Here is a 27449-nt window from a genome sequence, read left to right as displayed (position 1 = left end):
TTGACATTGGTTTCTACTATACCCATTATTTCATCAGCTTTCTGTATGGCCAGATAAATAATAAAAAAAGAGGTTCCCCAATAAGGGGAGCATTGAAATCCCTCAATACCATCTTAACTGGCAACATCTCAGACAGAATATAGGCTCATGACTCTAATACCATCACCATTTCTCTTCTGTAAGACATTTTAACATATTTGCCTAATGTAGAAGCAGTGAAGCTTCAAAAGCTTGCATAATGTACTTCGTGCTTTGGATGGAGTTGGCTCAAAAAAGATGCTGCTGCTTTTGGATTTTGTTATATCTTGCTACACAATCAATGTGGCTACTCCTGAATATCTTTCTCTCAATAAGAAATGATTAACTAATAATGTGCTGCTTGTTTGGGAAGATCTGCTGCTAGAAATGGCTGCTAGAAATCTGGTGGGCCAGTCCAGAAGATGAAGTAAATGTATTAGTAATACAGCCTTGTTTTAAATATTTGTTTTGTAGCTATAGGCAACTAGCAAATGTACATAATATTTTCAATTTTATGTGATCTACTAATGTGGGTCATATTTGTTCTGCCTACTGATCTGAAATAAATGTACCAGTTATGTTTGTGTTTATGGCTACTATATATCTAACTTAGATGCTAGGCATTATTTGTTTTTCGTCTCAGGCACCAAATTGTATTAGACCCACAAAGAGAAATGCCCTTTGCCCATTAATGTATAATCTAAAAGTACTAGTTTAGTAAATAACTAATCTTAATAATGCTAGTTCTTGTAACATTTCATTTCCCCTGAGCTCAGTTTTACAATCATACAGTAAACCATAGATACATATTCTAGAAATATTTAGCTTATTTCATTTCCTTCAGGTTTTTTTAATGTGTGATTTGCATTTGCAGTTGTGTTGTTTGTAACATTTGCTCACATTTGCTATAGCCTTCTAGTCAAATATAATACCTTGGAGAGAGACTTTCCATCATCCAGCACTGACACACCGATTGCTATTACACTCTTACATGACCTTTCTGAACACACACAAGCCCATGAATTTAGAAACTGCATTGTTGATCCAACAAATTGCCAAGAGTTAGTGGCTAGTGTTATTATACCCAGGACACAATTGCCTTACAGATGGAACACTAATTAATGTAAGATTGCATTGTGGATGCAATCTTACATTGTGGATGGAATACATCTGAATACAATTAAGCAATATGCAAATGGCAAGACTAAGAAACAAGTAAGTTGAAAAGGTGGCAGGTCAACCACAGGAAGCATTTTGGGGGTCAGTCAGGTTAGTAAAGGGCCACAAACAGGGGATCTGGAGGCATACTGTTCTTGGTATAGAGAAAGTGGCTTCATAAAACTGAGGACACATTTACTTTGATGTTTGAAGGTGGCATGAGAAGCAGTGTTTATATGTTGCATGCTATGACTGTGTGCTGCAGTGTGTTTTAAGGGCTTTAAACTGTGATTACCAAAGTTGGGGAATACTCCAAAATAGAGCCCTTAAGGTCCATTAGCACATTTTGGTGTAAACCATTTTGTACAGCAAAAGCTATTAAGGGTTCTGGTGATCCACATGTGTGCATTACAGCAGGGAGAGTTGGGAAAAAATGTTTTCTCTGTGGCTGTCAACTGTGGATACGGTGAATCCTGAGAATCCTGGAACTAGTGTGAGGCCAGCCTCTGTGATGTGTATAAGCACTGCCCAAGCTTTGAACTGGTTCCAGGGCTTCATATCAAATCATCCACACACTGAAACCACTTCATTCTCTGCTGGTTTCACACCTACAAGTGAACAGTGTAGATTCTTGAAAGACACGGATTATCTAGATCCGGCACAGTCTGGCTTTAGGCCGGGACATGGAACCGAGACAGCCTTGGTTACCTTAGAGCAGGGGTCCTCAAACTAAGGCCCGAGGGCCAGATGTGGCCCTTTAAGGTCATTTACCCGGCCCTCGCTCAGGGTCAACTGAAGTCTGAAACGACTTGAAAGCACACAACAGCAACAACAACAATCTTATCTTATCAGTCAAAAGCTGGTTCACACTTCCCATTGAAATACTAATAAGCTTATATTTGTTAAAATTGTTCTTCATTTTAATTATTGTACTGTTTTAAAGTGTTTTCTTTTGCACTGCAAATAAGATATGTGCAGTGTGCATAGGAATTCATTCTTTTTTTTTTTCCAAATTATAATCCGGCCCTCCAACAGTTTGAGGGATTGTGACCTGGCCCTCTGTTTAAAAAGTTTGAGGACCCCTGCCTTAGAGGATGATCGATGCCAGGAGCTAGACAGGGGGAGTGTGTCCCCTTTGGTTCTGGTGGACCTCTCAGTGGCTTTTGATACCATTGACCACGGTATCCTTCTGGGGCACCTCGCGGGAATGGGCCTTGGAGGTATGTCTTGCAGTGGCTCCGGTCCTTCCTAGAGAGTCTTTCTGCTTCCCTGGAGACTAGGACGCGGAACAATGGCTTCAAACTACAAAAGAGGAGATTCCATCTGAACATGAGGAAGAACTTCCTGACTGTGAGATCCGTTCAGCAGTGGAACTCTCTGCCCCGGAGTGTGGTGGAGGCTCCTTCTTTGGAAGCTTTTAAACAGAGGCTGGGTGGCCATCTGTCAGGGGTGATTTGAATGCAATATTCCTGCTTCTTGGCAGGGGGTTGGACTGGATGGCCCTTGAGGTCTCTTCCAACTCTTTGATTCTATGATTCTATGATTCTATGAGTCATTCCCAGAAGATGTTGCTGAGGGGCACCTACTCAACCCCACAACCATTGATTTGTGGGGTCCCGCAGGGATCAATACTGTCCCCCATGTTGTTTAACATCTACATGAAGCCACTGGGGGAGATCATCTGGAGTTTCAGGGTGTGGTGTCACCTGTACGCAGATGACATCCAACTCTGTCACTCCTTCCCACCTGCTACTAAGGAGGCTGTTCAGGTCCTGAACCGGTGCTTGACCGCTGTGACAGTCTGGATGAGGGCGAACAAATTGAAATTGAATCCAGACAAGACAGAGGTTCTCCTGGTCAGTCAAAAGGCCGAACAGGGCATAGGGTTACAGCCTGTGTTGGATGGGGTTACACTCCCCCTGAAGGCACAGGTTTGCAGCTTGGGTATGATCCTGGATTCATCGTTGAGCCTGGAACCTCAGGTCTCAGCAGTGACCAGGGGAGCATTTGCACAGTTAAAGCTTGTGCGCCAGCTGCGCCTGTACCTTGGGAAGTCTAACTTGGCCACGGTAGTCCACGCTCATGGTAGTCCACGCTCCATCCCGTTTAGACTATTGCAATGCGCTCTACTTGGGATTGCCTCTAAAGACTGTTCGGAAGCTTCAAATGGTCCAGTAGGTGGCAGCCAGGTTGCTAACACAACTCCTCTGTTGCACCAGCTCCACTGGCTGCCAGTTTGCTACCGGGCACAATTCAAAGTGCTGGCTTTAGCCTATAAAGCCCTAAACTGTTCCAGACCAGCCTACCTGTCCGAACGTATATCTCCCTATGAACCAGCTAGAAATTCAAGATCTTCTGGGGAGGCCCTGCTCTCAATCCTGCCTTTGTTGCAAGTGCGCCTGGCGGGGACGAGAGACAGGGCCTTCTCAGTGGTCACCCCTTGGCTATGGAACTCCCTCCCTAGGGAGATCGCCCCCTCCCTACTGACATTCTGAAAAAAATTAAAAATCTGGCTTTTTGAACAATCCTTTGAAAACACAGTGTAATGGATGAATATGGAACCCAGGAAAGAATGAACATGGAACGGCTTGACAATGTCTTTGGAAAATGAGCTAATAGGAAGTTACTGGTTTTTTATGCTTTTAATGTTTTTTACAAGGGTTTTTATAATGTGTGTTAAATATTTTACATTTTGTTTTAATTTTGTTTATGTTCGTTGTGCCAGTTTAAGCCGCCTTGAGTTGCCTTCAGGCTGAGAAAGGCAGCATAGAAATGCAATCAATCAATCAATTATTAAATAATTAATAGATGTGCCCTCAGTGTCAAACATGAAACTGAATTGTGGACGCTTTAGGACATCTTAAAACAATGTTTCCCAGGCCCCATCTGTAGTATAATGCCATTTCAGAATGCAGTTGAACTGCATTGAATTATATGCAGTGTAGACTCATGATTCAGTTCAATGCAGTTAATCTGCACTCTGAAACTGCATTATACAACAGTGTGGATGGGCCCCCCAAACTCTGGTCTTCCGGGTGTTTTCGACTTCAGCTTCTAGAATCCCTGATCATTGCCCAAAGAAGCGGAGACTTTTGGAAGCTGATGCCCAAAACACTTGGAGGGCTAGCGTTTTATGAATCACTGCAGCTTAAAGGAAGTTATGTTCCATACAGTACCTAGCAAAACTAATTTGGATGGTGTTAAAAGGGAATGAAAGACCTTAGTGTAGGATGAATGCTATAAATGGCTGCCAGGCATGGTGTTAGCTTTCCGCTGCTGCCGTTGTCAGGCGGGGTCAATCCCCAGAACCTGTCAGCTGGGAAATGAAGGACTGGCCATACTGTGTGCTTCCAAGGACAATGAGTATAGCTCTAAGGGATGTTTCTGTTTTGCATTTCCTGCTCATTATGCAAAATTTGTTCCCTACAGGTTGGCTGAGCAGGTCACTAATTAAAACAGGATGCATGGATATCTAAAAGGGCACTGTCTTTATCAGGTAGACATGTTAGCTTTTTCAAAATGCTAGAGCATTTTCTTGAGAAGTGTGATAAGAGGGAAGTAAAAAATTCACAGTGCTTATGGTTAACAAGAGCCGTATAAGGTGAAAGAAAGAAAGAAAGAAGGCTAAAAAAGAAAATGTAGCAGTGCCTTTAAGAGTGTTTTTTTTCTTCTCATGAGCTTGTGTGGATAAAAACCCACATCATCAGATACAGTACAGAGAGTACTGTATGATGTGTGGTTGAAGACTTTCATAGCTGAGAGTTTTCCGGGCTGTATGGCCATGTTGCAGAAGCATTCTCTCCTGATGTTTCACCCACCTCAGAGGTTGTGAAGTTTGTTGGAAACAAGGCAAGTGGGGTTTATACTGTATGTTTTACATATACAGGCAGTTCCCAAATTACAAACATCCAACTTACAAATGACTCATAGTTGAAAACAGAGGTGAGACAACAGGAAGTGAGAGAAATATATCTCTAGGAAGGGAAGGAAAATCCACCCCTGAAAAAGTTATCATGGGGAAAAAGGGTCTCCACTGAAGCTGTAGCACCAATCCTTGTTTCCACAACAAGCAATCTTTTTCAAAAACCAATTTTCACAGGGAGAGAAAGCGAGGTGACATAATCAAAAGAAGGGCACAGACAGCAAAACATGCTATCCAAAGATGTGTGTGTGTGTGTGTATGTACACACACAGAGGAAAGGTAAAGGTTTTCCCTGACATTAAGTCTTGTGTCTGACTCTGGGGGTTGGTGCTCATCTCGATTTCTAAGTCGAAGAGCCAGCATTGTCCATAGACACCTCCAAGGTCATGTGGCCGGCATGACTGCATGGAGCACCGTTACCTTCCCACCAAGGCGTTACCTATCAATCTACTCACATTTGCATGTTTTTGAACTGCTAGGTTGGCAGAAGCTGGGCCTAACAGTAGCTCAACCTGCTTCCCGGATTCGAACCGCTGACCTTTCGGTCAGCAAATTCAGCAGCTCAGTGGTTTAACCCACTGTGCCACCGGGGGCATATATATATATATATATATATATATATATATATATATATGGAGCCCCTGGTGGCATATATATATGACCTGAGGCTCCCTGTATATATTGGGAGCCCCCAGTTATAAATATATGACTGGAGTTATACTTAAAAATGTACCTGCTCCAACTTACAAATAAATTCATCTTAAGGACAAACCTATGGAATCTATCTTGTTCGTAACTTGAGGACTGCCTGCATATATAAATAAAGTCTTTTTTCTGTTATTGGTACTGTATTCTGAAACTGCTCAAGAAACTAGGATCTACACAAAGACTGGGAGTTATGTGACCTGGTAGATGTTACCTGTAGCATCCAGCTGTTCATGCTTAATTATCTTGTCAACTAATGAATGAAGGGGATATAGATCATGCTCATAGGCAAAAATGTCATAGCATTTTTTGAAAATCAGTCGCTCTAACATTAAATGCACTGGAAAGAAATAAATAGGTTTATGTAAATCTGGGGTAATCCTCATGTGAATCTAAATCAGCACATACAGTCGAGGGACTGCTGCTCCCAGAGATTCTGTAAGGCTCTCTCCATCTTGAGAATCTGTCATCCCTGACAGTAAAAAGAAATAGCAGCAGCAAACCCAAATTAATTGTTTTGGCTGAAGGAAAAGTGCAGCAAGGGTCTCTGTAGTATGATTATCTGACCAGGCATGGTCTCTCATGTTAGATTTTTCATGGCTCTGGAAAACAGCTGATCGCTTAATGTCTTTGGCATTGAGCTGTATAGTCAGTCATGCAATTTTTTGCTTGGCTGCAAATGTTGCAAGCTCTTTTATTCATTACCCGGTGCCATCCGAATGCTTGATTCTCGTGCCTTTGAAAGAAATGTTGGCATCGTTTGTTGCCTTTTGCCTGGTGTTTTAAAAAGATAAAAATGTGGGCTAAAACTGTACCATTTGGTAGTATAAATGAGAGTGGCGTGTTGCTGAGCACTCTTGAGAAGCGATATCTGAAAATCCTTTCTGACCCTTTCGTACTCACAGTGCCTATTGGCTTTAATAAAGTATATCTTTTGGTGCTAAGTCTATTCAGTCGTCATGACTATTTCTTAAGGCAGAGATGGGCAAAGTTCAGGCTTGGCACCCCTTGATTCTTCTAGGCTGCCCAGGCTGGTATTATTTTCCTAGCTGAAGGGAAGGGTGAATTACCTTTCCTAGATGCCTCCTGGAGATGCAATTCCCCTTTTAAATAAATTAAAGACAGTCCCTATATGGTGTAACTTTTTTTGTAAAATGCTGGTTTACAAAACCATTACTGTACTTTTGTTTTTGGGATGTTTTTGTTTTTCATTGTTAGCTATCTATGCAGCTCCTAAAAACAGTGGTTCTCAACCTTCCTAATGCCACGATCCCTTGATACAGTTCCTCGTGTTGTGGTGACCCCCAACCATAACATTATTTTCATTACTATTTCATAACTGTAATTTTGATACTGTTATGAATCATAATGTAAATATCTGATATGCAAGATGTATTTTCATTCACTGGACAAAATTTGGCACAAATACCCAATACGATCAAGTTTGAATACTGGTGGGGTTGGGGGAATTTATTTTATCGTTTGGGAGTCGTAGTTGCTGGAATTTAGAGTTAACATTGCAATCAAACAGCCTTCTGAACTCCACCAATGATGGAATTGAACCAAACTTGGCACACAGCATTCCCATGACCAACAGAAAATACTGGAAGGGTTTGGTGGGCATTGACCTTGACATTTGGGAGTTGTAGTTCACCTACATCCAGAGAGCACTGTGGACTCAAAACAATGATGGATCTGGACCAAATTTGGCACAAATACCTACTATGCCCAAATGTGAACACTGATGAAGTTTGGAGAAAATAGACCTTGAGATTTCGGTGTTGTAGTTGCTGGGATTTATAGTTCACCTACAGTCAAAGAGTATTCTGAACTTCATCAACGATAGAATTGGGCCAAACTTCCCGCACAGAACCCCCTTGTCTTGATGGGACTCACTGGTGCGAGCCTCTCTCCAACCTCACATGCTCTCCCTCGCCCGCACATGTGCACCACACTGCCATGCATCAAGCACGCCTGCTCTCCCCTCCCTGATTGGAGACAGCCCTCCCCTTGGTTGAGAGGCTGGAAAATCACTGTGGAGGAGGGCTTTTGGTAGGAGGATTTGCCATCTGCTTCCAAAAAGGAAGAGAACAGGTGGAGAGATCTTCAGCCGTCTCTGCCAAAGGTGCGAGCCTTTGGGGTTCCTAAGACCATCAGAAATACGTTTTCTAGTGGTCTTTGGAGACCCCTCTAAAACCCCTCTCATGCCCCCCCCAGGTGTCCTGACCCCCAGGTTGAGAAACACTGACCTAAAAAGTTTTGGAGCAGGATGAAAGCCAAGTATTGCCTGAGTGATGTGTGCTAGTTGACAATTCTTAATCCCTTTGCAGAACTGTCATTCTCTGTGTTCTTTGGAAAAACAGAATGACTATTTCAATTTTGTTTAATTCAGTTATGGTAATGTGCCAACCAATTTTGCTGAATTCTATTATTCAAAAGAACTTATTTCTAGCAGCAGCAACAACTTTTTAAAATATTGCTACCGCCTCTCATGAAGGCTTGAGATGGGGTACCACACGGATGGCTAAAATATAATGCAATTCAAAAATGGCATTTGATGTCCTTATACAAGTATAAAGAATTTCTGTTCAACACAAGGATTGCGTAACACAATTCATGCAGAACTCTGCATATGGCGGTTTGCTCTGGGCAGCCAATGTGCCTGAGTATATAACATCGTTGCAGCCTGATGCTTCTTACTGCCATCATTCATCTTAACAGTTTCACTCACCAGAAATGAAAGGAGTTGCCTTTGAGAGACAAATGGCTTCTCTTACAAATATTAAGGTCTTTTTCACATTCTTCCCCAGCTCCACTTCAAATGCAGCCTTTTCATTTTCATAATGTGAATGGGATTACAATGCTATGCTTTGCACTTTTCATTTGATAGTGCCAGAATAATGATTGCTGCTAGTGTTGCTTTTCCATCATACAGAGATTTTCCTCCCATCCAGCTTTTGGAATAGAATCATGGAGTTGTTTGGTGAGATACCAGCACACTTTGGCAGAGAAGGCTGAAGACCTCACAAAGCTAGAACTGCTGCGATTTCATAGCATTGATCCGTAGCAGTTAAAGTGGTGTCAAGCTACACTATGGGCCCTTCCACACAGCCCTATAACCCAGAATATCCAGTTCAAAGCAGAAAATGGGGAATTTATTTCAGGAGTGTGGAAGGGACCCAATTCTATGGTGTAAATCAGGGTTCCTTGAAACCTAAGGCCTGCAGGCCAGAAGTGGCCCTCCAATGTAATTTACCCACCCCTTCCCCTAAGCTGCCCAAAGTCTGAAACAATTGGAAAGCACAGAAAAACAACAATCCTAATTAACTTGACTATCTCATCAGCCAAGAGCAGTCCCACAATTCACATTGAAGTTCTGGCAAGTTTATGCTGGTTCAAATTGTAGTTAATTTCAAATATTGTACTGTTCTTTCATGGGTGTTTTTTGCACTACAAATGTTTTTTTCCCTCCAAATTATACTTATTTACTTTCACATCCCTAATAGCCCGAGAATGATGACCCTCCAAGTGTAATGTCGTGGTGGTGGATCCATAGTTGGCTGTGGAGACCTATTCTTGATCTGCATTTTCTTCCACAGTGAGGGTTGGCTTGAGCTACCTTCCTCTTGGCACATTTCTCCCTTTCTCCCTCCGTTTGTGCCTCTTTGAATTCTGCAGCACTGCTGGTCACAGCTGAACTCCAGTTAGAGCGCTCAAGGGCCAGGGCTTCCCAGTTCTCAGTGTCTATGCCATAGTTTTCAAGGTTGGCTTTAAGCCTGTCTTTAAAACTATAGTGTCGCCCTGCCCATAATCTGAGGGACTGCGAATCGGACCTCTTCTTAAAAAGTTTGAAGACCCCTGGTTTGTATGGACCCCTAGTTCACAGGGGTGTTGGGAGGATAAAATGGATTGCTAAGACAGAGAAAAAAAATTGCTTATGTCAGTTGTTTTTTGGTCACCCACAGTGACTTTCTCTTTTTTCTTCATTTGGTGATTTGTGCCGAAATGTATATCCCACCTGCCTAGTGTTGATGTGCTTCTCAAAGTGGCTCACAACATATTGGAACCTTTTAGAGCACAAGCTGTTCCACAATATTGATGCATCCACAGAGAAAGTCTCTTGTTTTCATGAACTCCACATCCCCTGTAGGTCTTTCGCCTTTCTTCTTCCTCTGGTTTTCTTTCGGCTTATTCAAAAGCCAGTGCATTAATTTTGTTTTTATAACAGCATTGCTTTGTATCCATTTTTGATTGGCCTTTCCTGGATATGGGCTGTATGCACTGATGTGTTAATTTTACAAAGAGTACAGTAGGCCCAGGAAATCCCAAAGCAGTTAATTACTCACTGAGCCTAAGGGTGGAAAATTATGTTCGGCTGCGCTTCCAAGCTTAGAACAAACTGTAGTGAGATTTGATTGACATTATCTTGCTATAGGCATTTAATTACCGCATACCCATTTGCAGTTCATCAGTGCCACCAGTTTTTAAGGCCGATCTTTAAAAATCTTTATTTTGGTTGAGTTATTCTCAAATGTGCACATTTGGGAACACTCTCAGTTCAGATTTCAGCATGCTTTAATTGCTGCAGTTCCCAAATTGCTGGAGTCAGGAGGGAATCAACCAACAAGAGACCACTGGGGATTGTCCTTAGTCTAGGTTCTTGCCACTCATTCGTAGGAGAAGGCACATCAACAGTAAGATCTTCAATTAGCACCAAAAAGAGTGACTCATGCCATGTCACAATTTTTGCCAGTCATAGAAGATTGGTGTAAAGACAAAGATGAAAGAAAATTAGAGATTAGCATAGTTAAAGATCATTAACATCTTTTGAGAAAGTGTAAGAATGATTAAATCTCATGGATATCTGTGAGAAAGACTTTGGCATGGACTTAAATCTCCTCAGGAAGCAAAAGTCTTATGAACACTGCTATATCTGGTCTGGGAAGCATAATAGTGTAGTGTATTTCACTTTCTGTCTCATTCCTCAAAGAAAAGTGTGTTACTATTTCTACTGCTTGGAAGAGGAAGAGGAGGAAGAAGAATCTCTAGCCTGAATTGCTTATTTACTTACTTAGGCGATCCCTCGTTGTCCGAGTATGACAGCCTTCCAAGTGTAGTGTCTTGGTGGTGGATAACTAGGTGACTGTAGAGCCCTATTCTTGGCCTGTATGATCTTCCACAGTGAGGACATGTGGAAGGCGGTCCCAGTCAGGGTTGGCTTGACGTGCCTTCCCCTTGACACATTTCTCCCTTTCAGCCTCCATTCGTGCTTCTTCGAATTCTGCAGCACTGCTGGTTACCGATGACCTCCAGTTAGAGCGCAGAAGGGCCAGGGCTTCCCAGTTCTCGACGTCTATGCCACAGTTTTTAAGGTTGGCTTTAAGCTAATCTTTAAATCTCTTTTCCAGTCCACCAACTTTACGTTTCCCGTTCTTGAGGTGGGAGTATAGTAACTGCTTTGGGAGATAGTTAACATGCATTCAGACAATGTGGCCAGTCCAGCGGAGTTGATGGCATACGAGCATAGCTTCAGCGCTGGTGGTCTTTGCTTCTTCTAGCACGCTGACATTTGTCTGCCTGTTTTCCCAAGGGATTTGTAGGATTTTTTAGGCAAAGCTGATGGAATTGTTCCAGGAGTTGAGTGTGACGTCTGTAGACGGTCCATGTTTCATAGGCGTATAGGAGGGTTGGGAGGATAATAGCTTTATAAAGAAGGACCTTGGTATCCCTACGGATGTCCCAATCCTCAAACACTCTTTGCTTCATTTGGAATAATGCTGCACTTGCAGAGCTCAGGTGGTGTGTATTTCAGTGTCAATGTTGACTTTTGACAAGCCTGAATAGGTATAGAGCAACATCATATGTTCACTTGGCTACTACTGAGTAAGGCCCCTTTCACAAAGCTGAATAAAATCCCACATTATCTGCTTTGAACTGGAATATATGGCAGTGTGGACACAGATAACACAGTTCAAAGCAGATATTGTGGGATTTTCTGTGTTGTATGGCTGTGTGGAAGGGCCCTAAGAGTGTTTGCCTCCCCAAAATTTCAAGGTAAGGCTTGTTAAGCATTTGGGCCAATGCTTGCCCTTCCACACAGCCATATACACAGCTGTGTTATGATAATTCAATGTTTTCTCATGCATTTCTGCAGATAGGTTGAGTCTCTGAAATGACAGTTCATTCTGACTCATTTCCTGGCAAATCCACCTATGCTCCTTGCATGAGGATATTGCCATGTACTGGCTAGTCCTGACACTTTCTTCTTCCTATTTTATTTATAGGCGGTACTCTATCCACACAATGCACACTGCTAGAGAGCATTTAAAGATCACGTCAGTCTGTGTTTGCTCTGAAATGCAATTGGAAATTTCACGCAGTCCTTTGTGACTGATTTGTACCTGCAGTGTTTATTTGCAACAGGTTATGTTATGAGTGAAAGGATGAGTTCAAATTGAAAGTGTAGCTTTTATTGGCTACACACACTTATATAACTTTGGCAAGGAATGGACAAAAAATTCAGCCATCAAGTAGTCCTACCCAAGGTCCTTTATCCCAGGACTGTCTTTTTCTGGATCAGTGTTTCTCAGCCTTCCTAATGCTGCGACCCCTTAGTGCAGTTCCTTATGTTGTGGTGACCCCTAACCATAAAATTATTTTTGTTGCTACTTCATAAACGTAGTTTTGCTACTGTTATGAATCGTAATGTAAATATCTGATATGCAGGATGTATTTTCATTCACTGGACCAAATTTGGCACGAATACCTGATACGCCCAATTTTGAATACTGGTGGTGTTGTTGGGGGAGATTGTTTTTGTCATTTGGGAGTTATAGTTGTTGGTATTTATAGTTCACCTACAATCAAAGAGCATTTTGAACGCCACCAACGGTAGAATTAGGCCAGACATCCCAGACAGAACCCCCATGACCAATAGAAAATACTCTAATCCTAGGCCAAGCAATCCAAAAACAGGTATTCTTAGCACCTGCATTTAGCAGTATTTTTATACCAGCAGTCCAAAGGACAACAGAAGCTTTTGGCCAGGCTAAGCTTCACAAGGAAAAAGATTGAGGCAGTTTATAACCATCGCTTTGCACCAGAGGCAAGAGACTTTCAAAGATTCCAGAAAGATGACTCCAACCAGCAAAATCTCATTTTGTAATGTATTGTTTTAAGTTACCTTACGATAGTCCTGGGTGGAGTTAACCCTTTATTCATCTTGTTTCGGTAAACTCATTTGGTTATCTTTTCACCTTGCCTAAAGTGCCATTTCAATCTTAATATAAGGTATCAGATAGTCCCCAAGTAAAGCCAGATAATATAATTTTCCCAAAGGCTCAGGTGTGCAATCACATTAACCATTCCTACAGAATCATATATACAAAAATTAATTTTTCATTTCCTCGTCTTTGTCATTGCTGATAATTTAATTTTGATAGCTGCCATCACAGAATGTCTCGCTTTTTTGATCTATTGTATTATAAGTGATATCTCTATGAACTAGGTTCAAATTGCAACCAAAAGTATCATTATATTTTATTAATTTTGCATTCCCAGTTTGGGGCACCACCATTTCTCTAGAGGTGTCAATCACATGGGTTTTTCCCCCTTTTATCTGGCTTTATTCTGGATTTTTATTTAATTATCATAAAAGAGCATCAGTGAAAAAGAGACTTTTGTTTCCTGAAGCTGGAACATGTCATGTCTACTGCACATGGATATGCTGAGCTTCAGTTGCAACCTTAAAGGGAAGCTGTGGATGAATACTTTTATTTTTTGCCCTTACATATCTGTAACTGAGGGCAGATTTTGGCCTCGAGCTCAAAAAAATTGATGCTTCCCATCATCACAGATCTCATTATTTTTTAAAAGTAAAAGATGTCCAGCATGACAGTTGGGAATCTGAATAGAGTATATAAAGCTGGCAATCCCCTTCCTTCTACAATGCTCCTTGCTTCCGGAGGGCAAAACGGGAATATTTTTAGTTCCATGGTCTTGCAGAATAATGTGATATATATCTACATAGAAGTAAGTCTCAAATTGTTCAGGGAAACCGCCTTCCCAACAGTGATTATAGGGTTGTGGCCTGCAGATTGTTTTTATTTTATTGTACTTCATTGGTATGCCATCAAGTCATTTTATTCATTTTTAGATAGTTCTGGGTTTAATTCTATTGTAATGTTTATGGCCTTTAGGTTTTAAATTGTATATTATCTTGTTTTTACCACTGTCCACCACTTTGAGTCTCTTTAAGAAGAAAAATAGCAATATATAAAGAAAAGAATTGTATATTATCTTGTTTTTACCACTGTCTACCACTTTGAGTCTCTCTCTATATATATAGAAGGAAGAGGAGTGGGAAGAAGTCATTTCTGATTTCTAGCAGACTTTTGGAGAACCTACCACTTGATCTTCTTAGCAAAATGTATTATGAATGAGTTTTCCCATTGTCTTCCTGAGAGGATGGGAGAGTGTCAATTGTCTGAGGTCACCTAGTAACTTTTTATAGCTGAGTAGGGATGCCATTTCATTCCTACCTGAGGCACCGAGAGAGTTTGGGCTACCTGACTGTGGTGGTTCTCCAGCTGAGTCCCTTGTAGAGTTGGCCCTCCACTTGGCGGGCTTACCTTTTGTGTACAGACAGTTTCCAAGTTACAAACAAGATAAGTTCTGTAAGTTGTTCTTAAGTTGAACTTGTTTGCAAGTCAGAATAGGTACTTTTTTAAGTCTAAAGGTAAAGATAAAGCTTTTCTGCTGACATTAAGTCTAATCATGTCCGATTCTGGGGGTTGTTGCTCATCTCCATTTCTAAGCTGAAGAGCTGTAGATGCCTCCAAGGTCATGTGGCCAGCATGACTGCATGGAGCGCAGTTACCTTCCCATTGGAGTGGTACCTATTGATCTACTCACATTTGCATGTTTTGGAACTGCTAGGTTTGCAGAAGCTGAGGCTAATAGCGGGAGCTCACTCTGCTCCCTGGATTTGAAGCACTGACCTTTCTGTCAACAAATTCAGCAGCTCAGCGGTTTAACCTGCTGTACTACCAGGGCTCCTTTTTAAGTCTAACTCCATCCAAATATATATAGAGAGGGGGAGGGGGAGAGACAGCTTTAGTATTGTAAGGAAAGGTTGACACCCCTGTGGTGTTTGTTTTGCTGTCTGTGCCCCTATTCAGAAGATTTCACCCCACTTTCTGTCCCTTTGATATAACTGGATTTTGAAAACATTGGCTTGTTGTGGAAACAAGGATTGGTGATAAAGTTTCAGTGGAGACCCCATTTCCCCATGGTAACTTTTTCAGGAATGAATTTCCCTTCCAATGGGTAGATCTCTCTCCCTGTTGTCTCACCCCTATTTTTAACTATAAATTGGATGTAAGTCAGTTGTTTGTAACTCGGAAACTACCTATATTTGACTATTTGCAAATTTGATTTATATGTCCTCTCTAAGAATCTCTAGGTCCCCCCAGTACAACTCTGTGGTCAATGTTTTGTGGAAGTTGGCCTCAGAGTTGGGTTGGAGAACCTAGAGTTTCCTAGAGGTGTTTTCTCAGTGGTTACTATTTTTATTAAATTGTTTTATTAAATCAAAGAAAAATCAGGCACATAAGCTTGCAAGCTACTAAACTTGGCTACAAAGGGATCCTGTGTCAGGCAATGAAATATGCTGTTGACCAGTCTTTCAGATGTGATTTCAGTTCATATTTTCATCTAATGGATCTAACCAAAATGAGAATACAGCCCTCCAGTATGGTTCTGGAGTACACAAAGGAATCAATTGATTTGTTGTAGTCACAGGCCAGAATATAAAGGTAAAGGTTTCCCCTTGACATTAAGTCTAGTCGTGTATTACTCTGAGGGATGGTGTTCATCTCCATTTCTAAACCGAAGAGCCAACGTTGTCCGTAGATGCCTCCAAGGTTATATGGCCAGCATGACTGCATGGAGCACCTTTCCCTTCCCACCAGAGCGATTCCTGTTTATCTACTCACATTTGCATGTTTTCAAACTGGCAGATTATGGGGCTGCCAGCAGGAGCTCACCCCACTCCTGAGATTCAAACCACCAACCTTTCAATCAGCAAGTTCAGCAGCTCAGCAGTTTAACCAACTGTGCCACCAGGGTCTCGAGGCCGGAATATACATAAACAATAAAATAGTAACATAATTGTGTTGTACTTGTAGATACAAATAAAATAGTATTTAAAATATGTCAACAAATACATAAATTCACTGAAGTCATTTGACACTTGATTCCTTAGTTTTATGGCAGCTGCACAAAATGTAGCTACTTTTAAAGTGATATATGGTTCTCTGTTAAGCATTTAAAGCAATTACCTGCATTTTGCTGGAATTTGCTGCACAATAGGAGTAATAAATGCGGAATGTATGTCCCTGTGGAAATGCCAATATAATAGGCTAACATTTTCCATCTCATTCAGACAAGGTATATTTCCTAATCTACCCTGAAGTCATGCTGGTAGCAGAATATTACCTCTAGCTAAGGTGAAGGATTTTATAAATTCAGGAATATCCAGCATGGACAGATACTGTGCAGGTGCAAATCTCTCACTATCTTTCAATTCAGGTTATGCAGACATTTCATTTTGATAGCATTGCATCTCCACACCCCAAATGCATTGCATAATGTGGATTTGGCCCACCTTCAATTGGACTGCTGCACATGTGAAGGATTTCCCAGCATTGTATGTAGGAACTGAGTAAGATTTAAAAGGAAACAAAATGTTTGGAAGTTTGCACTTTAAAGTCAGCTATGACTGGGCCTTGTCAGAACTTTGCCAGTAGAAAAGCTTCATGTAGGCACTCTCTCTTGGACATATTTTGATTGAAAGTACAATTGAAAAGATATGACTCTGGTGTGTACTTGGGACAACAAGAAAACAGAATAATGCTGGGGGGGAACTGAAGGCAGTTGAAAAAGAGGACTCGTTAAAGGAAACCATAGGCTTGAGTTTGAAAGACTTGAGCAGATCGACTAGATATTTGGAGGGCTCTCATTCTCAAGGTCAAAGTCAATTTGGTGGCAAATAACAAAAACAGCTTGCTGCCATCTAGCAAGCTGAGAAGTAACTTTTGCTATGCCTGATTATCTGCAGGAACCAATTGTCCTCCATTCCCATAGAAAAATCTTAGGGGACAAAAAAAAAGGAAGCCAAGGAGAAAAAAAGCAAAGGAAACCTATCTCCAAGGAGTTAATCTGAGACCAAATGAAATCAAAATTCCAGAAAGACTGTGTCTACACTGCACTTGGATAACATGTAACCAGTATATTTGACAGCAAAACTAACTGATACAAAAGAGATTTGTTGCTGCTTTCTTCTGAGAGAATGTAACTTGCCTAAAGTCATCCAATAGACTTCATGGGTGAGTGAGGTTTTGAGCCCTGGTGTCCAGAATTGGAATCCAAAGTTCAAACCACTACACCATGGTGGCACCAGTATTAAAGTAGCTGTCTTATGTAATGTGTCCCGTACACTGAGGTCCACTGGGAGACTTCTAGTCAGCCAAAACTAGGCTATTACCTAGACAACATGTAACTAACTACAGTAGAGTTTCACTTATCCAACATAAATGAGCCAGCAGAACGTTGGATAAACGAAAATGTTGAATAATAAGGAGGGATTAAGGAAGAGCCTATAAAATGTCACATTACACTATGATTTTACAAATTAAGCACCAAAACATCATGTTTTGCAACAAATCGGCAGAAAAAGCAGTTCAGTACACGGTAACGTCATGTAGTAATTACTGTATTTACAAATTTAGCACCAAAGCATTGCAATATATTGAAACAGCTATGGATCCGGATGGGAGGCAAACTACGTTGAATAATTCAGAACGTTGGATGAGCGAAGGTTGGATAAGTAAGACTCTACTGTAATACAAAAGAAAATTGATGCTTTCTTCTGCTGCTACAAGAATGTTACTTACCCATAATCATCCAGTGGACTTCATGGGTGAGCGGGGTTTTGAACCCTGGTGTCCAGAATTCGAGCCCAAAGATCCAACTACTACACCATGGTGGCACCAGTATTAAAGTAGCTGCCAATTAGTTATTGTTTAAAGTACAAGGGAATGGTTATTACCTTTAAAGTGCTGCATAGTTTGGCTCCTAGTTACCTATAGAATCACCTCTTCTTATGTAATCTGTCCTGTACATTGAGGTCCTCTGAGAGACTTCTGCTTCAGTCAGCCAAAACTAGGCTGACTGTTACCTAGAGGACATTTCCTTCAGCTCCTCCCAGTTTGTGGAATGACCTGCCAGAAGTCATCATCTCCAGACTCTGAGTGTACTTAAATTGGCAGTAAAGTCCAGTTGCTTCCAGCGAGCCTATCCAGATCATTTTAAAATCATGGTTTCTGTGTTATTTATTGATGGATTTTTTTACATATTAATTTTATATGTTTTTTTAGTTTTAGTTAAGCCTATTTATATGTTCTTTTAACTGATAAGTGTTCTGCTGAGATATGATAATTCATTTCACTAGACCTACCCTTCAAGTATCTATGAGAAGTGGAGTACAAGGGCTTTCGGGATCCAGATATATCAAGATCTCCCCAGATCTATTCTAAAGTTGCAAGGAATTGTGTTTGTTCACTGTGCCCATAAAAAATGGAAATCTGCTGACATTGGAGCTTCCTTATTAAATTTCTAATGTCTCACAACAGAAGACTACTTGAACTATCATAGGGTGTTAAGTGTAGGTCTACCTCTGAAGATTGTCCAGAACTCCTAGGCTTGGGCGATCAAGAAAAAAAAATTGGTTCTAAACTTGTTTTGTAACTAGGGGGCTCCCGCGTTTCTAATCTGATAGGATTTCCAAAATTTCCAATTTTAAAATTTCAATATTTACAAAATTTTGTAAATATACGAATCGATTCGTTAATGGCGGACACGATTGCGCAATACATTAAAAAAAACCTCCAAACGGGACAGGGGGAACTTCTGGATCGCCCAAGCCTATAAGATACATAGAACAGCAAGCCTGCTGACTGAAGCTAGGTATGTGTTTGTGGACCAAGTTCAACTGTTAATTTCTAGAGCCCACTGAACAAGTACCTGCTCTCTTATATTCTGCTTGATTACTAAAGTAATCTTTAGTTTTCTCTGAGTATTGCCACCCATTATGATCCAACAGTGAGCAGCTACCAAGTAAAGGGTTTTCTCAGTTGTGTGACCCTCTCCAAGTGAAATGCCATTCCCAAAGTCATCAATTTAGCATTTCTATTGGTAGAATTTAGATGGCAGGCTAGGATCTTCCCCTTCTGAAAGGCATTCTGCTGTTGATGTATTTGGCCTGATTTGTTCATATTGTAAATCTTTCTTTTAGTTGTGACATCTAATGTAATTTGTTGCCAATGTTAAAAATTTTATTTATTTTGTTTCATATTTTGCATCCACCTAAAGATACAACTGTCAAGTGCCTATATATTAGCTCAGCGTTTCTCAACTTGGGGGTTGGGACCCCTGAGGGGGTCATGAGGTGGTGTCAGAGGGGTCTCCAAAGACCATCAGAAAACACAGTATTTTATGTTGGTCATGGGGGTTCTGTCTGGGAAGTTTGGTCCAATTCTATCATTGGTGGGGTTCAGAATGCTCTTTGATTGTAGGTGAACTATAAATCCCAGCAACCACAACTCCCAAAAGTCAAGGTCTATTTTCCCCAAACTCCATCAGTGTTCGCATTTGGGCATATTGAGTATTCATGCCAAGTTTGGTCCAAATCCATCATTGTTTGAGTCCACAGTGCTCTCTGGATGTAGGTGAACTCCAACTCAAAACTCAAGGTCAATGCCTACCAAACCCTTCCAATATTTTTGTTGGTCATGTGAGTTCCATGTGCCAAGTTTGGTTTAATTCTGGAGTTCAGAATGCTCTTTGATCGTAAGTAAACTATAAATCCCAGCAACTACAACTCCCAAATGACACAATCAGTCCCTGCCCCCAACCTCACCAGTATTCAAATGTGAGCATATTGGGTATTTGTGCCAAATTTAGTCCAGTGAATGAAAATACATCCTGTATATCAGACATTTACATTACGATTCATAACAGTAGCAAAATTACAGTTATGAAGTAGCAATGAAAATAATGTTATGGTTGGGGGTCACCACAACATGAGGAATTGTATTAAGGGGCCGCAGCATTAGGAAGGTTGAGAACCACTGTATTAGCTGATGTTACATCCTGAGTTATTTTTCATTCAGCCATTTCCCATTTTGAAATCCTCCACTTCTTTTGTTGTTGTTTTGCTTCCTACACATCCCTTTGGATAGTTTTCACTTTTCAAGCTCCAGCTGATTTTCTTTTCTACTATATGCTTTGGCACAATGGTAGTTAGGAAGAAAAAGGCTGAATTCACTCAGCGGTGACTAGGGAGTGAGGTCATTGCTAAGCCTAGGTTTGGTAGAAAAGAACAATAAATTATCCTTTCACATGTCAGGAGCCAGACACTCTGAAATCTTCCCAATAGTCTTGAATAAGCTGGACTAATGATCTCCCTGGTGCCATTGAAAGAAGCAAGTGGATCATTACATCCAAAAACGCTTTCCTTTTCAAATTAATCCTATGATTCCAATATAGTTTAAATATTATTTAGACCTATAATACTTTCTAAATATTTTTATTGTTTCAGGATTGGATAGTTCTTTTTGTTTATCAGGAAACCATAAGGAGAGTAGCTTCTGGGTTTTAAAGACTGAAATAGGAGTGTTTTTCAGTGCAATCAAACAATGATGTTAATAGCCATTGAAAGCAGTTTGTGTCATTTCGATAGCGAATTCCCACCGCAAATTCCAACCAGAGCACTTTAATAAATGCTGTTTTTTGGCAAGTGTGTTGGAAATTATTTTGTACTATTCTGAGAAAGTGGGCAATTGGTGTTGTCACTCAAAATAATATTTATGGGAGTTTGTTCCAAAGACCAGTTTCTGTCTTATGTGTAAGCTGTTGTGTGGGTGGGAAAGGATGGAGATATCTTTATGTTGTCAGTTTCAGCTACTAACACCCACCATGCACACCAGCATCTTTTCAAGTGTGGTTGTCATCTTATCCTGCAGTCTGCCCATCTTATTCCAACTGTAGTAGTTTGTCAGCAAAGCAGATTAGGAAAGCGGGATGTTTGCAAGCATGTGTATGAAGAGGGTGCTGAGTAAAGTCCTATTTTGCAAATTGAATGTTTCAAATAGTTATATCAAAGTGGCTAAAGGATAATATGGGACATTTCCTCTAGCTGGCTAAAACAGTACAAAACAGGGCTAATAAAATATGAGTGAGATCAGATAAACAAATATGAACGGTCTTGATGTATGAAAACACCAGAACTGTTTTCATATATCAAACACAGCCCACCCTGAATGTGCTTCAGTCCAATGCTCTCATCTACTATTCCATATACAGAAGACTCTTTTCAGCTTCCGGCTGTTTTAATAGTCCAAAACATAAAAGATAAAGATAGCACTTAAAGAAGCAATGGTATTCCCTGTAGTAACCTACAGATGTGAGAGCTGGAACATAGGGAAGACTGAGCGAAGGAAGACAGATGCTTTTGAACTGTGGTGCTGGAGGAAAGTTCGGAGAGTGCCTTGGACCGTGAGAAGATCCAACCAGTCCATACCTCAGGAAATAAAGCCCGACTGCTCATTGGAGGGAAGGATAGTAGAGGCAAAGATGAAGTACTTTGGCCACATCATGAGAAGAAAGGAAAGCTTAGAGGAGACAATTATGCTGGTGAAAATGGAAGGAAAAAGGAAGAGGGGCCGACCAAGGGCAAGATGGATGGATGGCATCCTTGAAGTGACTGGCTTGACCTTGAAGGAGCTGGGGGTGGTGATGGCCGACAGGGAGCTCTGGCGTGGGCTGGTCCATGAGGTCACGAAGAGTCAGAAATGACTGAACGAATGAACAACAACAAAAGATAGCACTCAGCCACAGAATATAAAACAAAAGCTGATTGCAAACACTACACCATAGTCAGAGGGTCCAGTCCAGTGGTCAAATGCCAAGTCCAGTGAGCAAAGTCAAGAATCTATACCATAGCCAAAAGCCAGTCCAAAGATTCAGGATTCCAAGAGTTCAGGAGACAGGTCAGGACACCAAAAATCCAAAAACCTGGGGGAAAACCAGCAGCATCTACCACCAAAATAAAACAAATACTTTTCTCCCAAAGATCAGCCCCAAGGTTAACTCCTTAAATCCAGTAACACCTAGCTGCAACTTATCCCTTGCATGTCTCCACCCCTACTTGCTTTTACCTTTTAATTGTTACTTACAAATTACTCAGCCCTTTAGAATTAAGACTTACATTAACCCTTCCATCACCAACTGCTAGGCCTGCCACCACCAACCACCATCAAAAGTTCCTCTGTGATAGGTTATTTCTTATACTGCTGAGGTAATAGGAAAGCTGCACAGCGATTGGTTGCTGGAGCTCAGTTTTCATTTCTTATACTGCTGAGGTAAAATAAAAGCTAGGCTGTGAGTGGTTGCTATGGGCAACACAGATTTTCTTTTGGACAACTTTCATAAGAGTGGGTGCTGGGGTCATTTTTGCTGGCCACTTGGTCTATTCCTGGACTGCTAGTTTTACTCTAAATACATGCGTGTATTCAAATACAACTTTGTGTCAAAATTTCATTTTACTATAAAAACGCATGCATATTGGAATGCAATGTTGTGTCAAAATATCAAGTCAATCGACCAACTACTTTTCAAGTTTTGTGAGCACAAAAATACGCAGGCTGTGTTTTTATATGTAAAGATAACTCTTTAACTCAGTGTGGGTTTTGTCTGTGCAAGCATGTATAGAATTGATTTGTTAACCTTTTCTTGTGGTATGTTTTTATTCAGGGTGGTAAGAATAGTTTGCATACAAATGTATAATTTTGTGTAAAAATGTGGCTTTCTGATGGGTAAAGATCATATTGTTATATTTTTAGCCATTGGATCCAGCCAGTATTTCATTAGCTGACGACCAAAAGTAGCACAAGAGGGTATGATGGGCGTAATTGTGACAATGTGGTTGAATGGCTTTTTTGATGGACATGTCCTCTTGGGAATTTTGTGAACTATTCAAGTGGATCATTAAAAAAATGGAGAGAAAAGATGTGTTAGAAAAGAGTGAATGGTAGGTTTCCGTTGTCATTTCTACAGTTGAAAAGGCACATTGAATAGATTTGTGCTCTTCGAAGGAGGCTGTAATTACTGTTCTGTGTAGTCGTTGAATGAAATGTGGTTTGTGCTAAAGGTGATGTATGCTTCCACTGGAGCTTTTTGTTGGAAGCACAAAGCATTGGGAAAATAAATGGTGAGTTCTGATAATAAAGCATGGATTTTGTATGTGGATACTTTCTTGGCTCGCTGCTATTTTAGGTGAGGTCTGATCAAAACAGAATGGTGCTGGACTATTATGTCCTTCAATCTAGACCAGTGTTTCTCAACCTTCCTAATGCCACGACCACTAAATACAGCTCCTCATGATATGGTGACCCCAACCATAACATTACTTTCATTTTCAAAATTGAGTAAGAACTATAATTTTGCTACTGTTATGAATTGTAATGTAAATATCTGATCTGCGGAATGCATTTTCATTCATTGGACCAAATTTGACACAAATACCCGATAACGCCCAAATTTGAATATGGATGGGGTTGTGGGTGGGGATTGATTGTGTCATTTGGGAGTTGTACTTGCTGGGATTTATAGTTCACTTACGATCAAAGACCATTCTGAACTCCTGAATTAAATCAAACTTGGCACATGGAACTCATGTGACCAACAGAAAATACTGGAAGGGTTTGGTGGACATTGACCTTGAGTTTTGGAGTTGGAGTTTACCTACATACACGGAGTACTGTGGACTCAAACAATGATGGATTTGGACCAAATTTGGCACTAATATTCAATATGCCCACATGTGAACACTGGTGGAGTTTGGGGAAAATAGACCTTGACATTTGGGAGTTGTAGTTGCTGGGATTTATAGTTCACCTACAATAAAAGGGCATTCTGAACCTCACCAATGATAGAATTGGGACAAACTTCCCACACAGAACCCCCATGCCATGAAGGGACTCAATAGCACGAAACTCCCTCCAGCCTTGCACGCTCTCCCTCGCCCACACTGCCATGTGCCGAGCACACCTGCTCTCCCCTCCCCGCTTGAAGTATTAGAAACAGCCGTCCCCTTGAAACAGCTGGCCAATCATAGCAGAGGAGGGCTTTTGGTGGGAGGATTCACCGTCTGTTTCCAAATAGGAAGAGAAGGACAGGCTGAGAGATCTACAGATTTCTCTGCCAAAGGGGAACCTAAGACCATCAGAAATATATGTTTTCCGATGGTCTTTAGTGACCCTTCTGAAACCCCTTGGTAAACCCCCTGACCCCCAGGTTGAGAAATACTGATCTAGACCAGGCATTGGCAAACTTCGGCCCTCCAGGTGTTTTGGACCACAACTCCTACAATTCCTAACAGCCTACCGGCTGCTAGGAGTTGTGAGAGCTGCAGTCCAAAACACCTGGAGGGTGAAGTTTGCCCATGTCTGATATAGACACTGTACTCCTATTGATGCAGCATATAATTATATTGGCTTTTAAAGCTGCTGCATCACAGAAATCCAGACTATGTAAGTAGATGATGGGTATTGTGTATAATCCTAGATCTGATTAAAGATTCTTTGGCATTGGGTTGTTGTAGGTTTTTCCGGGCTATATGGCCATGTTCTAGAGGCATTTTCTCCTGACGTTTCGCCTGCATCTATGGCAAGCATCCTCAGAGGTAGTGAGGATGCTTGCCATAGATGCAGGCGAAATGTCAGGAGAAAATGCCTCTAGAACATGGCTATATAGCCCGGAAAAACCTACAACAACCCAGTGATTCCGGCCATGAAAGCCTTCGACAATACATTCTTTGGCATTATCAAGTAGGTTGCTTTAATTAGGATTTGTAGTTCACCTACAATCAAAGAGTATTCAGAACTCCACCCATGTTCTCCTTGGTTTTAAGTTGAATGAGAGAATGAAGCTCAGCTTCCACGAGCTCAGTTTGTATGTATACAAGCCCATGCATTCAAATTTCCTATGCCCATATCAATTATGTCTAATAGGATAGCGGTTATACTGAGGTCATGCAGCCAGTTTTATTTTTCCAGTCCTAATTTGATAACATATTCTGTAACTCCATCACATTTCCTATCTTAATAGAGGTAATTTGATCTGGACAAGGCCATAAACATATTAAATTGCAAACATATTCTGGATATTATTGTGGCAGGGAATGAGATAAAAAATGAGATCAAAGGTCTAGGTGGTCTGGGCCATTTATAGTCTATGCTAAATAATTAAGAAAATGATAACCACCTCAGAAGAATACAGAAGACAATAAGGGAAAATTGCTGTTTTATCTTAATTCAGTTTATTTCTTGAAGAAGGTATCATAAAATGTCTACTCCAGAGAATTTTAATTCACTGTCTATGAATTTTGCTTAAGGTTTTTCTTCCAAACTTTCTTTCTTTCTAAAAATATATTTGAGCAAAAACCACCTAGCAGCACAGTAGGAAAGCTGAAATTGTATATCCGTATTCCTTACGAATTCTAGAAAGATAGGATATTTTTTGACAATGCAACAGAAATTGTGGAGGTTGTAAGAATTTGCCATCTGGCAAAGACTCCCAACCAGATGGATTCACTAATGACTCTTACATAGTACTCAATCAGACTCTGCTAGAATGCATGATTGACGTATTTAATTATTCTGTGTTAACTGTGAATATGCCCGATACCGTCTTGGATACAGGATTCACAAGTGCTGCTTTTTTCAAGATGAAAACACATGGTCTCAAGTAATTATGCTTCATTACATAAGTAAAAGAATATTAGACGATATGAAGCCATGTGGGATATTTAACAAGTACCGCAGTTTGTGAGTTTTAAGGACATTAATTTATCAATCCATTTGTTTTTGAATTTTTATTCAAAACCCATTTTATTAAAATTGCTTTTGTTACAAATATTAAAAAATAAGCAGTTCTCGCCAATCACACCAACGGCTTATTGACAGATAATTGAAAATGTGTGATTAACCAAGTACAATGAGACCTTGGTATCTGCTGAGATTGGTTCCATGCATCACATCCAATTATATACAATAGTGTAATAAAGTGCTGTTCCTTATGTGAACTGATGGAATCAAGGTTGACTGTTGAGATTTAAAAGAAATTCAAGCTGTCGATAGATAGTGAAATCTTCGGAATTTTTTTTCATGTCAGGAGTGACTTGAGAAACTGCAAGTCGCTTCTGGTATGAGAGAATTGGCCATCTGCAAGGGCGTTGACCAGGGGACTGTCAGGATAGCGTTAGCAGACCGCAGAATATCTCAGCCCTTTTACTTTCAGTGTGATTAAAAACTAAAAGAAAAACCATATAGGTCTGTTGCTTTAAGTAGAAAAGAAAATATCATTCAATTCACTGTAGTTCAATAACACAAAGCAAAACAGAAGAGTTGTTCTCACCAATGTATAACAAACAATATCTCCAGTGAGTCTTTGCTTTAAATGACGATATGCAAACACATAGCAAATAATACAGTCTCTCTACTTTGTTATCAGTAGAATGTCCTTATCATGCCGTCAATAAGCAGTTTTTCTTGGCATTCCAAACGGCTACTGTCTTCAGCTTCAAGACGCTGCATAACCGCTCCCAGCAACAGCCAACTGCTTCAGCTCTAACGAACCATCAAGCTAAGCCAAATGCAAAGCTCAAGTTCCTTGTTATATGCAGAAGCAGATAACACACCCAATTAACTTGTAGCAGCTGTAACAGAAATGGTTCCAATTTATTTATTTATTTATTTATTTATTAACTGCATTTTCTCACCCCTGGGGGGACTCAAAATGGTTTACAACATAATAAATGGCAAATTCAATGCCTCACATATATATAAAAAAATCACATATCACTGATCCTCCCTGTTACTTAGGAAAAGCCTATTGTAAACCTCTAGTAGCAACAGGGACACCCAGATGTTTGAAGTTTTACTATCCTTGTGGGAGGCTTCTCTCATGTCCTCGCATGGGGAGCTGGAGCCGACAGAGCGAGCTCATCTGCGCTCTCCCCAGATTAAAACCTCTGACTTGTTGGTCTTCAATCCTGCCAGCACAAGGGTTTAACCCACCGCGCCACTGGGGGCTCCACCTTTGGATGTAGAATCCATAGATATGGAAGCCCAACTGTATGTAAATAAAGAGAAACACTCAAAAAACAAGGGAATTCCAGACAAGAATCAATCAGGGCCAGCTAACACCTCCCAACAAAGGATCCCCCTAGGCAGCAACCAGCCAGGCTAATCAAAGTGGCCAATTGCAACATTCACACTTTCCTCAATCAGTTCTTTCTTCCAGAGTGGACATTCTACAGATATACAAACCTCACTTGCCTAGTTTCCAACAAACCTCACAATCTCTGAGGATGCGTGCCATAGATGTGGGCGAAACGTCAGGAGAGAATGCTTCTGGAACGTGGCCATACAGCCCGGAAAACTCATAGCAACCTTGTGTGTTCTCTAATACCCATGGATGTGAGATGAATATACTTGTGAATTAGAAAATAAATTCTGACTTTTAC

The 27449-nt window shown here is 40.7% G+C and overlaps 1 protein-coding gene across 7 annotated transcripts in view; it reads left to right on the top strand.

Moving 5' to 3' along the window:
- Positions 1-27449, top strand: part of EML6 (EMAP like 6) — a 202035-nt gene that overhangs the window by 34094 nt on the left and 140492 nt on the right. The window lies entirely within an intron of this gene.

The sequence above is a fragment of the Anolis sagrei genome, chromosome 1, assembly GCF_037176765.1.
Source record: "Anolis sagrei isolate rAnoSag1 chromosome 1, rAnoSag1.mat, whole genome shotgun sequence".
Lineage (NCBI taxonomy): Eukaryota > Metazoa > Chordata > Lepidosauria > Squamata > Dactyloidae > Anolis > Anolis sagrei.
This window is presented reverse-complemented; position numbering and strand designations above follow the sequence as displayed.